The following is a 13,468-nucleotide window of genomic DNA, read 5'->3' on the forward strand; positions in this document are numbered from 1 at the left end:
AGACTTGTTATTGGAACGAATTACGATTGACTTTTGATTTAACCATTTCTTCAATTCTTGATTCCTCTTCTTAAAAATACAATTGTACTAAGACTTACTTAGAGGATCAATTGAGATATGGTTCTTAATCATAAAGACCCATTATAAAGCATAAAAGCTACTCTCCCTTCTTCTTAGAATGGAGAAACTTTTATCTTTCTGCCTACTTGATTCTTCTTATTCGTTCTACTATTGATCTAAACCCTTTAATCAATTCAGAATTACACTTAATCATGTAAGTGTAATCATATTTACTAATCCTTTAGTAAATCATGACGAATATCTTTGTTACTCTTATGGTGAACTTGATCAACACACAACTTTGTGTACTCGATCTCCTAGTCCTTCACTTGACACTTTGTCAACGAATTTGTCTAATTTTCAAATATGAAATTTCTCATTCATCATGCAACCAAGTTGCGTGATTCCAAATTTCAGTCCAATTAAAATTTAGGCGATGAGAAACTCTCCCTATTTGGTATATTCTCGACATTTTCATAAATAACATAACTAAGAATCATATCCATTTGTTGTAGAAATATGCAAACATCAATTTTCATAAATATTTCATTGCAAGGAAGTAAACAAATAAATAAATAAGTCAAACAAAATTTATTTTATTTATAAAAGCAGCGGAAAAACATTTGGCCTTACAATGCAAAATCTATTGAAAACTATGTAAAAGGAAAATTTCTAACAACTCTATCATAACTATCTAAGCTCAAAATCCAATCTTCAAGTCCATGCGATCAAGATCCATTTCTTGTGATTAGATTCATCTTGCTCTTTCACCAAGTTTCCTTTCTTTTCACCGATCCTACAAAACATTCAAATGCAATCTTATCACATCATGTATTAAGAATCAATGAATAGGAACTTAACGGAGTTAGATAGTGGATTTTACCTGAAGCGTAGTCATACTTTTGACTCTCCCATCTCTTAGATCTCTTAGGTAAATAGGGCAACTTCGTCTCCAATGCCCCTTCTCTTGGCAATAAAAGCAAATTGACTCTTTTGGAACAACACATGGAACTTCTTCAGACATCGCCTTTCTCTTATGATCAAACTTTTCGATCATTGCATGTCTGTCATTGCCATTGTCTATATCCATAGAGGTTTTGAAGGTAGATTCACCAATCAACTTTGCTTTTCTATTGCGCCAAACCATTGCTGATTCAGCAGAAATAAGCATATAGGTGAGATCTATAAGGCTCACGTCGTGGTTCATCATATAGTACTCTCTTACGAACTCACTATACGAGTTAGGAAGTGACTGAAGAACCCAATCAACAACCATCTCTTCACCAACAATGGATCCCATCATTCTTAACCTATCAATGTGTGACTTCATCCCTAAGATGTGTGCACACACTGACTTTCCTTCTTTATGTTTACTTGCCAAAAGGGCTTAAGTGATATTGAACCTTTCAATTTTACAATCTTGTGGGTTAGGGAGAATAATTGGAGGAGGAGGAGGAAGTGAAGTATGATTTCTTGTTCCTCGATCGAATTGTGGAATATCATCTTCATGTGGAATGCTTCTTCCACGGGATTTGGGAAGACCATAGTTGTCAAACTTTGACATCTACAAAATGGGAGAAAACAAATTCAAGTTAGTTGATCGATTGAGTCCTTAGTAAATCACCCAAATGAGATACCAAGGCTAGGAACCAACACAATATGCTACAACCTAGAAGAGGATGTCGTAATCTAGTTGCAGAATATTTGAAGGTAAGTGAATGACGATTCACTAAATCTATGAAAACTCCTAGATCCTTTGAGATTCATTGAACATTTCAATGGCATGTTTAAATCTCGATATGCCCCTCTTGTTTGTGACTGAGATGCCGAGGATCACAAAGTGGGTGTGAATAACCATGCAAACATACATGGTGCCCTCACATGTTACAATCACCTATTCGATGTGCCGGTAAACCACACACGCTCCACCGAACTATGACAAACATTGAGTCACCCTTTGCTACCTTTGCTTAGAACCATTTAGTGTGCTGGTAAACCACACACGCTCCACTAACGTCTTCACAAGGGCACAATGTGTAATTTCATGGAATTGCATCAATTCACTTTTGCCTAAGTAACTAAGATTGGGAATTAGAAAAACATTTAGTTACTTTGTATTTCATTTGTTGGGCTTAAAAGATTGCGTCTTTTGGGCTTGTTTGTTTATAATATTTTGTATTATGGTTTGGGCCTGTCCAACCGTGTGTCTTTTATGCTTTGTATATAAGCTTATGCTTGCATGCATATTAGGTTAAGGTTTTAGAGATCTGAGAATACGATATTTTCCAGACGACTAAAGGTTTCTTTGATCATACTTGTAACCTTCCAATCCTCTACAGTTGATGTTCTTAATCGAGCTCTTCTGAGGATTTTGTTTTAATCATTCGACACGTTTGATTCATTCTTGTTCTATAATTTTACTGTGTTTATATCGTCATTGTTTTCATAACTTGTTCAAGATCTAATCGATCTTCATAGATTAAAAGAATCTTTAATCTCATCAATTGGTATCAGAGCAGGAGGCTGTGTAATTGATACACATCTTTTCTGTGAAAAAGATTTTCATTAGGGTTTTTCCGCAATCATCAATATTTATTGAGCTGTCATCTCTTTATTGACGTATCTTGATATTTATTATTTTGCCCTAATCTGCTTTATTACAAGTCTGATCTTTGAACAGGTTTTTACGATCATAATGGACGCGACACAATCAAACGTTATTAATATTTCAAACAGCATTGGTTCGACGACAAGGATTCCGATCTTATACACCAACGATTATGAAGTATGGGCACATCATTTCGAAGACTACGTTATTGGGTCGGAGGAAAATGGGTATTTGATTTGGGAAGCCATCACAAACGGACCGTTCTCTCATTCTGCAACGTCCAGAATCATTAAAACTCAAAAAGAATACAATGATCTGCTCAAGGACGTGAAAGACATTGCACAGGATGAAAAGGACAAGTTCCAATGCAATATCAAAGCACTAAGATTGATCCGGTTCGCCCTTCAGTCCGATACATTCAGATTGGTTAGCTCATGTACGACGGCGAAGGATGTTTGGGACAGACTTCGTGAACTGTACTCTACAGACGAAGATCTCGAACATTCTATTCAAACTCTGCTTCTATCTGAGTTTGGTGAATTCAGACAAGGGGCTGAAGAATCTGTGACCCAGACGTTCGATCGCTTCAATCATCTTCTTTGCAAGATGATCAAACATGATATTGAAAGGAAGCTCATCGAACAGAAGGTTACATTCCTGAATGGTCTAAGGTCTGAGTGGAGAGCAGTAGTTTCCACGGTTAAAGCCCATGAGCAATTTAAATCATACTCTTTGGCGAAACTGGTGGGAATTCTCAAGTCTCAAGAGAAAAACGTGGTGCAAGAGAAGAATGTCGTTTCCGGTCTCGGTTCGTTGGCCCTCTTGTCAAAAAGTAAAGCCGTTATGGAGGATGAAGACCTCAGCCTGGAAGAATATGATCTCACATCAGAAGATTATGCCTTGATGGTATCCAATCCCAAAAGGTTCATAAAGAAGAAATTTCCCAGCAACAAAAACCGAAACTGGCAGGGAAGTTACAGCTCTGAAAAGGTGGTTAATCAACCGAAAGTTGAGGAGCACAAGAAGGAACCGAAGGTTGACGGCGACTCTGGAGTGAGCTGTTTCTACTGTGGTGGGAAAAATCATTATGCTAAGGACTGTGTCCTCAAGAAAATGGCTGAGAAAGATGATGGGAACGATGAGGAAGCTGTGTTGCAGAAAAGGCTAGATGAGTTGAGAAAGAAGAAGTCTGCTGCTAACCCGCCTAGTAATGCTCTTATTGTGCAGGGTTCTGTTCCAGGTGATGAGTTCGGTAGCACGGAAGTTTGGTCTACCGACTCAGAAGACGAGGAAGTGAGGCAGCCTACTCATGGAAAGGCGTTTGTGTCTAAGGAAGAAGGCAGTGGTGGTAGATGCCTTATGGTTTCTGACGTATCTCAATTGAGGGGATACAACACCGATGGAGGCAATGATGGATAGAATGCAAAGGAGGACATGTGCTTCACAGCCAAATCACTCAGCCAGCAGTTCAATGAGCTGGATGAACTGATAAAGAAGGTACAATCTGTTTTTATTTCATGTAAAGTACCATCATCCTCTTATGAGAAAGAACTAAAAAGTGTCAATACAAGAATATCTCATCTAGATAGTAGCTTAACTCAAACTCGGGTCACAAATTCTAACCTAACTAATTAATTGAGCAGGGCAGCGTCAAAGAGTGAGGAGCGGAGAATGTGGATAGAGTTGAAAGAATCAGAATTAGTCAAAGTTAAAGATGAAAACATTTATTTGCAAAGAGACAATTTGAAATTGTTAAAACAACGAAATGTTTTTTGTTTAATTGCTAAACGTCTGTATTCTAATATTACTCAGCTTCACTTGGATTGTGAAATAGGCCAAAGGATTCACCGCATGATCTTGCCCTTCCTAGAATTTAAGGAAGATGAAATCGATGCTGAAGCCTATAATTGTGAAAGTGTGATATCGTATGATGACATAAATCCCACCTACATGTATGGACTGGACAAAATTGAGTCCTTCATTAAATCTAAAGACCACAAGCTCATGCTTAAAAATCTTTTGGATGAAAATGACAGACTTAAACTGAGGACCGAAACCATGCAAAAATTTGACTCTTTAAACGCCAACGTAAGCTCAGAAAACAAAATTGATGTTGAAAATGCATCTGAGCTTAACGAGGGCGAAAATATGAGTGAAATTTCTGTAGAGGACACGGTTGACTGCTCAGAATTTATTAAAACCGAGCCAGAAAATCACAAGAATCTGATTTCTGAAAATTCTGTAGAGTTCGCTCGGTTGTCCCATCAAAAGTCCCCGAAATTAGTTGAGAAAGCTGTTGTGTATCAAAAGGTCAGGACTACTCCAAATCAAGTATACAAGGTAACAGGAGTAACCGAACATCAAACAGCTGAACTTGCAGCCATTGTAAACGAAGACAATGCTGATGGCTGTGATGAATACTTCTGGGAAGCTCCTATTGATAATGCAGACGAAACCATTGGTTTATCTGAAAGAACTTCCTGGAAGAGCAAAGGAAGATACATACCCGAACCATTGAATAAGCCAAATAACTTCAGTGAGCCGAGCACTAGTGGTACAAAAGATACTCCTCAGAAGAATGTTCACTCACCAAAAGCAGACATTCCTACGGCTCCTTCAGCTCAAAGTAATTCTACCGCAGTTCAAATGGAATCGGTCAAGGAGTCAGCAAAAACGAAAGAAAATGTTCATCATCAACCTTCTCAGATGCGGAATAGGAAGATAGAAAGGAATAATAGATACAGGAAGAACCTTTCTGAAAGGAAACAATTCTGGCGTTCCCAGAATGCATACTTCACTCATCAAGAAAAGAATCTAAAGTATGAAAACATTCCTGCAGAAAAGCTTGAAAGTCCCAAAAACCGAAAGTCAAGGTTCGGTTCACAAGAAGATTTCAACCGAAAGTCAAGGTTCGGTTCACAAAAAGATAACAACCGAAAGCAGAAGTTCGGTTCTGAAAAGGATATCAACCAGAACCAAAGGTTCGGTTCCAAAGGTAGCTCCAACCGAACGCAAAGGTTCGGTTCTGAAGACAAAAGAGTACAAAACTCTAAGGTCGGTCCCTCCAATGATCAAAAACAAAAGGGTCACCTAGAGTTCTCTTCTAAGTCTAATTCTTCTAATTCTTCCTCACCCTCTGTTTCATATCGATCTCGTTCTAAATCTCATTCATCAACTGAGCAAAAGTGGAAGCAGAAGATCAATAAATCCACACCAGAGACCGAAACTAACTCTACTAATCTTAACAAAATAAAAGTTTACACCATTAAAAGGAAAGATAAAACAACTCTCGTAAAAAGAACTTATCTTGTTGATATCTCTCTCAGTGCTCCTGTTTCAATGCAAAGCTCACGTGGACCCAAGAAACTTTGGGTTCCTAAATCTGTCTAAATTTTGCAGGTTATAAGTGACGAGCAGTTCGATGAAGAATGGTACATTGATAGTGGCTGCTCACGTCACATGACAGGGAGGAAAGAGGAGCTTAGGGAATACAGATCGCTTGCAAATGGTGGCAACGTCAAGTTCGGAAACAATTCTTTCGGCACCATAAAGGGATACGGGATGATAACCAATGGGGACTTCTCTATAAGGAAGGTGGCTTATGTGGAAGGACTCCAACACAACCTCATTAGTGTATCTCAACTAGTTGGAGGTACAGGTCTCAAAGTCTCATTCGATGATGAAGGTTCAGAAATTATAGAGAAAAAGTCAAATAAAATAATTCTCAAGTCAGAGCGAAAGGGTGAAATGTTTCCCTTAAACATGAAACCCATCAAAGGAAACCCAGTTGTATGCTTATTGTCAAAAGCGCAATCCGACGAAAGCTGGTTGTGGCACCGAAGATTATCTCATCTTAACTTCAAAGATATCAATCGTCTTGTTACAGGAGGTCATGTAAGGGGCCTTCCATTACTCAAGTTCGATAGGGATCATCTATGTGCTGCATGCGAAATGGGAAAGCAGAGTCGTCAAAGTCATCCATCTATTATCAACACAAAAGTTGTTGAACCACTCGAATTAATTCATATTGATTTGTGTGGTCCTTCATCTATCGAAAGCATCGGTGGTAGCAAGTACATTATTGTTATCGTTGATGACTTTTCTCGATTTACATGGGTGTTCTTTCTAAAGCTCAAATCTGAAGCGACTCAAAAGCTGAAAATGTTTATTAAGCAAATTGAAGTACAACTCAAGAAGGTTGTTCGCAACATCAGAAGCGACAATGGTCTCGAAATCAAGAACAGGGAGTTTGAAGAGTTTCTTGCAGAGAAGGGAATTGGTCATAATTTCTCAGCTCCCTACACACCACAACAGAACGGAATAGTCGAAAGACGAAACCGATCCTTGTGTGAAGCTGCCCGAACTATGCTAAGTTTCACTTCTTTACCTCTTTATTTTTGGGCTGATGCTATTTCTGCTGCTTGTTTTACACAGAACAGGTCATATCTCAACAAAAGGTTCGCACTCACCCCATATGAGATATTGAACAACAGGAAGCCAAATGTGAAATTTTTCCATGTGTTCGGCTCAAGGTGTTTCATCTTCAACTCTAAAGAACACCGCAACAAGTTTGATGTCAAAGCCGACGAAGGAATATTTCTGGGTTACTCTCTCACATCCAAGGCGTACAGGGTCCTAAACAAGCGTTCAAGAAAAATTGAAGAGACGTATTATGTGACCTTTGACGACAACTATGTCAAGAAGCTGCAGGCTAAAGAAAATATCACTGGGGAAATCTTTCCTCCAAATGGCATGGTTACAGTCTCGGTTGCTAATCTATTTGAGACATTTCTGGGGCTCTTTGACGAACCCGAGAATGCTTCACTTTCTGAAGCTGGTGCAGCAAATAACAAAGTTGATCACATGGAGCAGATTGTTGAAGATGCTGCAAGGAGAATGTATGAAGAAGAATCAATCTGTAACGACTCTCCTTCCAACGAAGCTTAAATCGAGGGGGAGCCAAGTGCTCAAGTCGAGGGGGAGCCAAGTACTCAAGTCGAGGGGGAGCCAAACGCTCAAGTCCAGGGGGATCCAAATTCCACAACTTCAACCGAAGAGGTCTCAACACCAGCAAGCTCAGGCCCACTAGAATCACACGAACCTCATATCTTCCAAAGTACACCAACTGAGGTAGAACATGATGATGTGACACTCGGTTATGATAGCCAATCTGAGCTAGACGAAATAATCAATGCTGAATTAGACCCAACTGTTGATACAAATTACCCTCCTCTTATCAAATGGACCAGAGATCATCCTGTCTCTCAAGTAGTTGGGGATGTATCTGAAAAGGTTCTGACCCGATCACAACTGAAGGCAAAACAAACTTCCTTATTTTCAAAGGTAGAATTTTGCATGTTCAATTCATTCGTATCAAAAGTTGAACCAAAGACAGTTAACACTGCTCTCGATCACTCTGATTGGGTTCAAGCAATGCAAGACGAGTTGAACGAATTTGAAAGAAACAAAGTCTGGCGCCTAATTCCAACTCCTCCAGATGCTTCGGTTGTTGGTCTCAAATGGGTTTTTAGGAACAAAATGGACAAGGAAGGTAATGTTATACAGAACAAGGCTCGTCTGGTGGTAAAGGGATATTGTCAGGAGGAAGGGATAGACTACGAAGAGACTTTCGCTCCAGTAGCTCGGCTAGAATCTGTTAGAATATTTCTGGCTTATGCTGCTCACAAGAACTTTGAAGTTTTCCAAATGGACGTCAAGTGTGCATTTCTCAATGGAGAACTTGAAGAGACGGTGTACGTAGAGCAACCTCCTGGATTCGTGAACGAAAAGCATCCAAATCATTGCTATATTCTGGATAAAGCTGTGTACGGCCTTAAGCAAGCTCCGAGAGCCTGGTATGAAACGCTTACAAAATTTTTAAAGATGTCTAAATTCAAACAAGGTTCGGTTGACCCAACCTTCTTTCGCAAAAAGGAAGGTAACCACCTTATGATAGTTCAAATTTATGTCGATGATATCATCTTTGGCTCCACGAATCCAAGCTTAACGGCTGAATTCAGAAAGCTGATGGAGACTAAGTTTGAAATGAGCTCAATGGGTCCAATTAACTTTTTCCTTGGTTTAAACATAAGACAGGGACCCGAAGGCATCTTTATTAATCAGGAAGCTTACACGAAGACTCTCCTAGCAAAGTTCGGTATGATGGGAGACTCAAAAGTCAAAGTCCCAATGGCATTCGGCACTAAGCTTACCCCATCTCTAGACAAACCAGCTGTTGATATCACGCTCTATCGTCAAATGATTGGATCGTTAATGTATCTTACTGCTAGCAGACCTGATATCATGTTTTCTGTGTGTTATTGTGCTCGATTTCAGGCAAACCCTCGTGAACCTCACATGCTTGCAGTGAAGAACATCCTACGATATCTTAAGCGAACCACCTCCTTAGGTCTATGGTATCCATCCAACTCAGGCTTCTTCGTTCAAGCCTATTCTGATGTTGACCTTGGAGGATGTGGACTCGACCGAAAAAGCACGACTGGTGGATGTCAATTTCTTGACGGGAAGTTAGTCAGCTGGCAATCTAAGAAACAGACATGCATGTCGCTATCCACAGACGAAGCAGAATACATTGCAGCTGCATCATGTACATCACAAGTGATTTGGATTCAAAGCCAACTTCGAGACTATGGACTCAATATGAAGAAGATCCCACTATATTGCGACTCCGAAAGTGCAATTAGGATCTGTCATAACCCAGTGCAGCACTCCAAAACCAAGCACATAGCACTAAGGTATCACTTCATCAAAGATCACGTGGAAGATGGAAACGTCGAAGTTCACTTCGTAAGAACCACTGATCAACTGGCTGACGTCTTTACAAAAGCTCTTCCTGAAGTATCATTCAATAAAATATTGCAAGGACTTGGTATGATGGAATCTGAATCAGTACCAAACTTAAAGATAACAACCGAACGTTAGGGTTCGTCTCAACTATCTAACCCACTCTTTTCTTCAAAGATAGTTTCTCAATGTTGTGTATTGGCTGTACAATTCTGTTTTTACTAGAATGAATTCAAAAAAAAAAAAAAACCTCTTAACTGACACCAACCAAAGGTTCAGGTTCGGTTTTTCAAAATTTTCTAGAACCGAAACCAACCGAAGGTTCAGGTTCGGTTTTTCAAAATTTTCTAGAACCGAAACCAACCGAAGGTTCAGGTTCGGTTTTTCAAAATTTTCTAGAACCGAAACCAACCGAAGGTTCGGGTTCGGTTTTTCAAACTTTTGTACAACCGAAACCAACCGAAGGTTCGGGTTCGGTTTTTCAAAATTTTGTAGAACCGAAACCAACCGAAGGTTCGGGTTCGGTTTTTCAAAATTTTGTAGAACCGAAACCAACCGAACGTTCGGGTTCGGTTTTTCAAATCTTTTCTCAACCGAAACCAATCGTAGGTTCGCGTTCGGTTTACCTCAAAAATTCCAAAATTTTTTTTATGTTTTTATTTGTTTATGTGGATACACTTTATGAACTTCCTACTTGTCCCTAGAAGCATGCTGCTGTATGTGTCTCAAGCCTCATAAGATTTTGAATAAAGGCCTTCATGACCTGGTATACACAAACCTTGTCTTCCCAACAAGGCCACTTCATTTATTCTAATCGTGAGCTACCTCATTCTTTTCTCACATGAGTTAAGAACTTCCTGCTTGGTCCTTCTTCTTGCAGTAGAGGTACTTTTGTTATCTTACACCATCTCCTATTACTTCTCCACTACACTCATTCCATCATGGTAACCCTTGAGACTCTCAGCACTTACCACTGAGGTTTATGATTGCACAACATCTGTGTTTATGATCTTAGTTTTATGACACTACGAACTAAGTGAAACCCAAAATTCAACACCTAAGGAATTGACGGTGAACGATTATATTGTTCAAGCTTTTACTAACGAATTGATGAAAGTACCATTTTATGTGATTCCTATGAAAATGTTATTAACCATAACTTTTCTTCCCCTGGGATCTTGTCCTTATCTTTCTTTCTGAGATTTCATTTAGCCGAATTAAAAGAAGCCTTTCAACATTTCTCAATAAATGGTTGATCGTATTAATAACGGACATTCCTTTTGAAATCCTAAGTTTTTCTTTGTCCTATGGCATTTAATGCGCGTGGTTAAACAGTAACGGCTTGTCCCTATGAAACGCCGATTATTGGGCGGCGTGATCCTAGGAATCTGACACTCTCTCTCCTACGTGATCATCGTCCGTCCCAACTGTCATCCATAAGAGATTTGAAACAATCTTTCTCTCTCTTCCCTCCCACTATAAATAGTCCGTTATACCTCCTTTTACCTCTTTACCACTCTCAAATTTTCCAAACCACAAACTCTCCCATACAGTTTCCTGTTCATCATCTTCTTCACACCTGCATCCATGGCTGACTCTTCTTCAGTTCATGCTACATCCCAAATCCTTCCCATTCGCCCACAGCAATGCTTAGTAATTGATCTTAACCCAAAGGCATACGATCCTTACATGTCGCCGGTCATAGAATGCCTAAAATACTCACAACTCGAACCAACACTATCCAGAATCGCATCGGTGCCAATGACGGCTCTATCGCAGGTCTATGCGACTGCATATTATGACAAGGCTGTCGACCGAGTATTCTTCGAGATTGGAGACCACAAAACCTCCGTTTCTCGCCCTAGTTTCTGCTCTCTACTCGGATTTGCTTCTGACTCATCCAGAGTCCATCCGGAGTCCATACAAACCGGTCATATGTATAGCATGTTTTACAACATGGGATACACGGAGGTTTTTACATCCGTTGCCAGATTCAAGAAGTCCTGCTTACCACCTCAATGGAACGGTTTATTTACAGTCCTGTTCAAGGGACTGTCGGAGAGAAGTTCAGGTTCCGACGGTGCCAGTCGTCTGTTCCTTTCGATTCTTTATGGAGTTTACAATGGGATCAACCTGGATTACGGGTTTGTTCTATGGCAACAACTTCTTCAGAGCCTATCATGTTCATCCAGACACTCTGAAGTTTCCTTGGCCCGATTCTGGATTCTGATCACCAAATGGGCCATGGACAGATTCGACGTTCCTACTGCCGAAGGTGCATCGATGACTTCCGTTGGTACTTTCCACACCAAGAAGATCATCATCTCAGATGCCTCCAAATTCTCCTTTATTGGCTCTATTCCAGAGTCCATGTATGGTAATGTACCTTCGGATAGCAGGCTGATCAGAAAGCTCAAGGAGCTAACACCTTCTGGTCCAAGGGTTCTGACCCCGGACATGCTCAGATCTATCCACGATGCAGATAAACCATTGAGCAAAGGTAAAAAGGCGGATAAAGGAAAGCAAGTAGAGAAACCTTCAAAGGGGCCTTCACCTAAGAAGAGGAAACAGACAAAAGCTGCAACTTCCCCCCCACCGAAGAAGAGGAAGACTCAACCAAAGCGAAAGCTCATTATACCCTCCTCTTCGAGTGACTCTGAGGGTGAGAGTTCGGATTCTGACGACTCTCAAGGGGATGCTTCTCCTACACGAGGCAATACACCACCTCGATCCCCTACCCCAGAGATTCAAATTCCCAATTCCCCAATTCCTTCTCCTCCTCAAATCTTTACCACTACCACTGAATCCCCCCATGTAGCCGAACCTCCTCAACCCAAAACCCACACAACCGAAACTACCCATATACAACCACCAACCGAAACTACCCATACAGAACAACCAACCGAAACTACACCTTCACCCACTCAACTTTCTCCTAATAAACCATCCACACCCCCAACCTCTCCACCCTCTTCTTCTCATGGCAATGCCTCTGAGGGTGAAAACCCTTATCTCGGGGGAGAATACATGGTCTTTGATTCGGTCTACTATAGTCCGTTTCAAATTCAGAGTGACGAGGAGGATGATGCACCTGTCACTAAGAAACATCTAAAACAGCTCAACGAGAAGATTGATCTCCTTCTCGCCTCCTCGTCCAACCAACAATCAATCCTGTCTGAAGCTGCACTTCAGAAGATTGTAGATGCCTTCACCAGTGCCCAACATGATTCAACAGCCTCAGCAATTGCTGCAATTCAGGCATCTACACGAGCATGTGAGGCTGCGACCGAAAAAGTCGATAAACTATTTTCTGATGCCTCTGCTCTACTGCAGTCCATGCAACAAAGTGCAGCTGCCACAAAGGCATCATTGGAACCGATTGTCCAACAATTGGTCTCCTTTGTCAAATCGGAGTTGCCATCGTTCACCAATCTACGTAAAACCATAAGCGACGACAACTCGGCTTTTACAGCCTCCATTGAAGCTCGTCTCGTCAAGCTTCAAGAATATCTGACATCCGAGCGTTCTTTAATGGACGACCTGGCATTAAAAACAACGGCTCTTGAGGTCAAGACCACTCAACTCTCTCAATCTCAACAAGAGCTGGAAGATCTTCGCTCCGAACGGGAGGTGGTTAAGACGTGTGTTTCGGATGTCCACGCTGTCATCTCAAACATCCTGGAAGCACATGATCCAATATTAAACTTTTCGGTGAGGCGATCCCTTGCTGAAAAGCTCTCTCCAGCCATTGATCTACTAAACAAGGTCGAAGGCCTCCCAAGTTTTGTGTCCATTCCGAAACAAGGGGGAGATGAGAAGCCAAGTTCAAAACCACCTCCTTCCTCAAAAGCTACTCATACAACTGAACCATCTTCAACTCATCAAATTTTAAGTTCAGGTATGAAGAACAAAGGTAAAGATATAGCTGAGGATGAAGATGCAGAAGGCGACAAGGAGACCATTGCTGACATTTTGAAACGAAAGAACAGTCGCAAG

The sequence above is a fragment of the Lactuca saligna genome, chromosome 3, assembly GCF_052625555.1.
Source record: "Lactuca saligna cultivar CGN05327 chromosome 3, ASM5262555v1, whole genome shotgun sequence".
NCBI classification, from domain to species: Eukaryota; Viridiplantae; Streptophyta; class Magnoliopsida; order Asterales; family Asteraceae; genus Lactuca; species Lactuca saligna.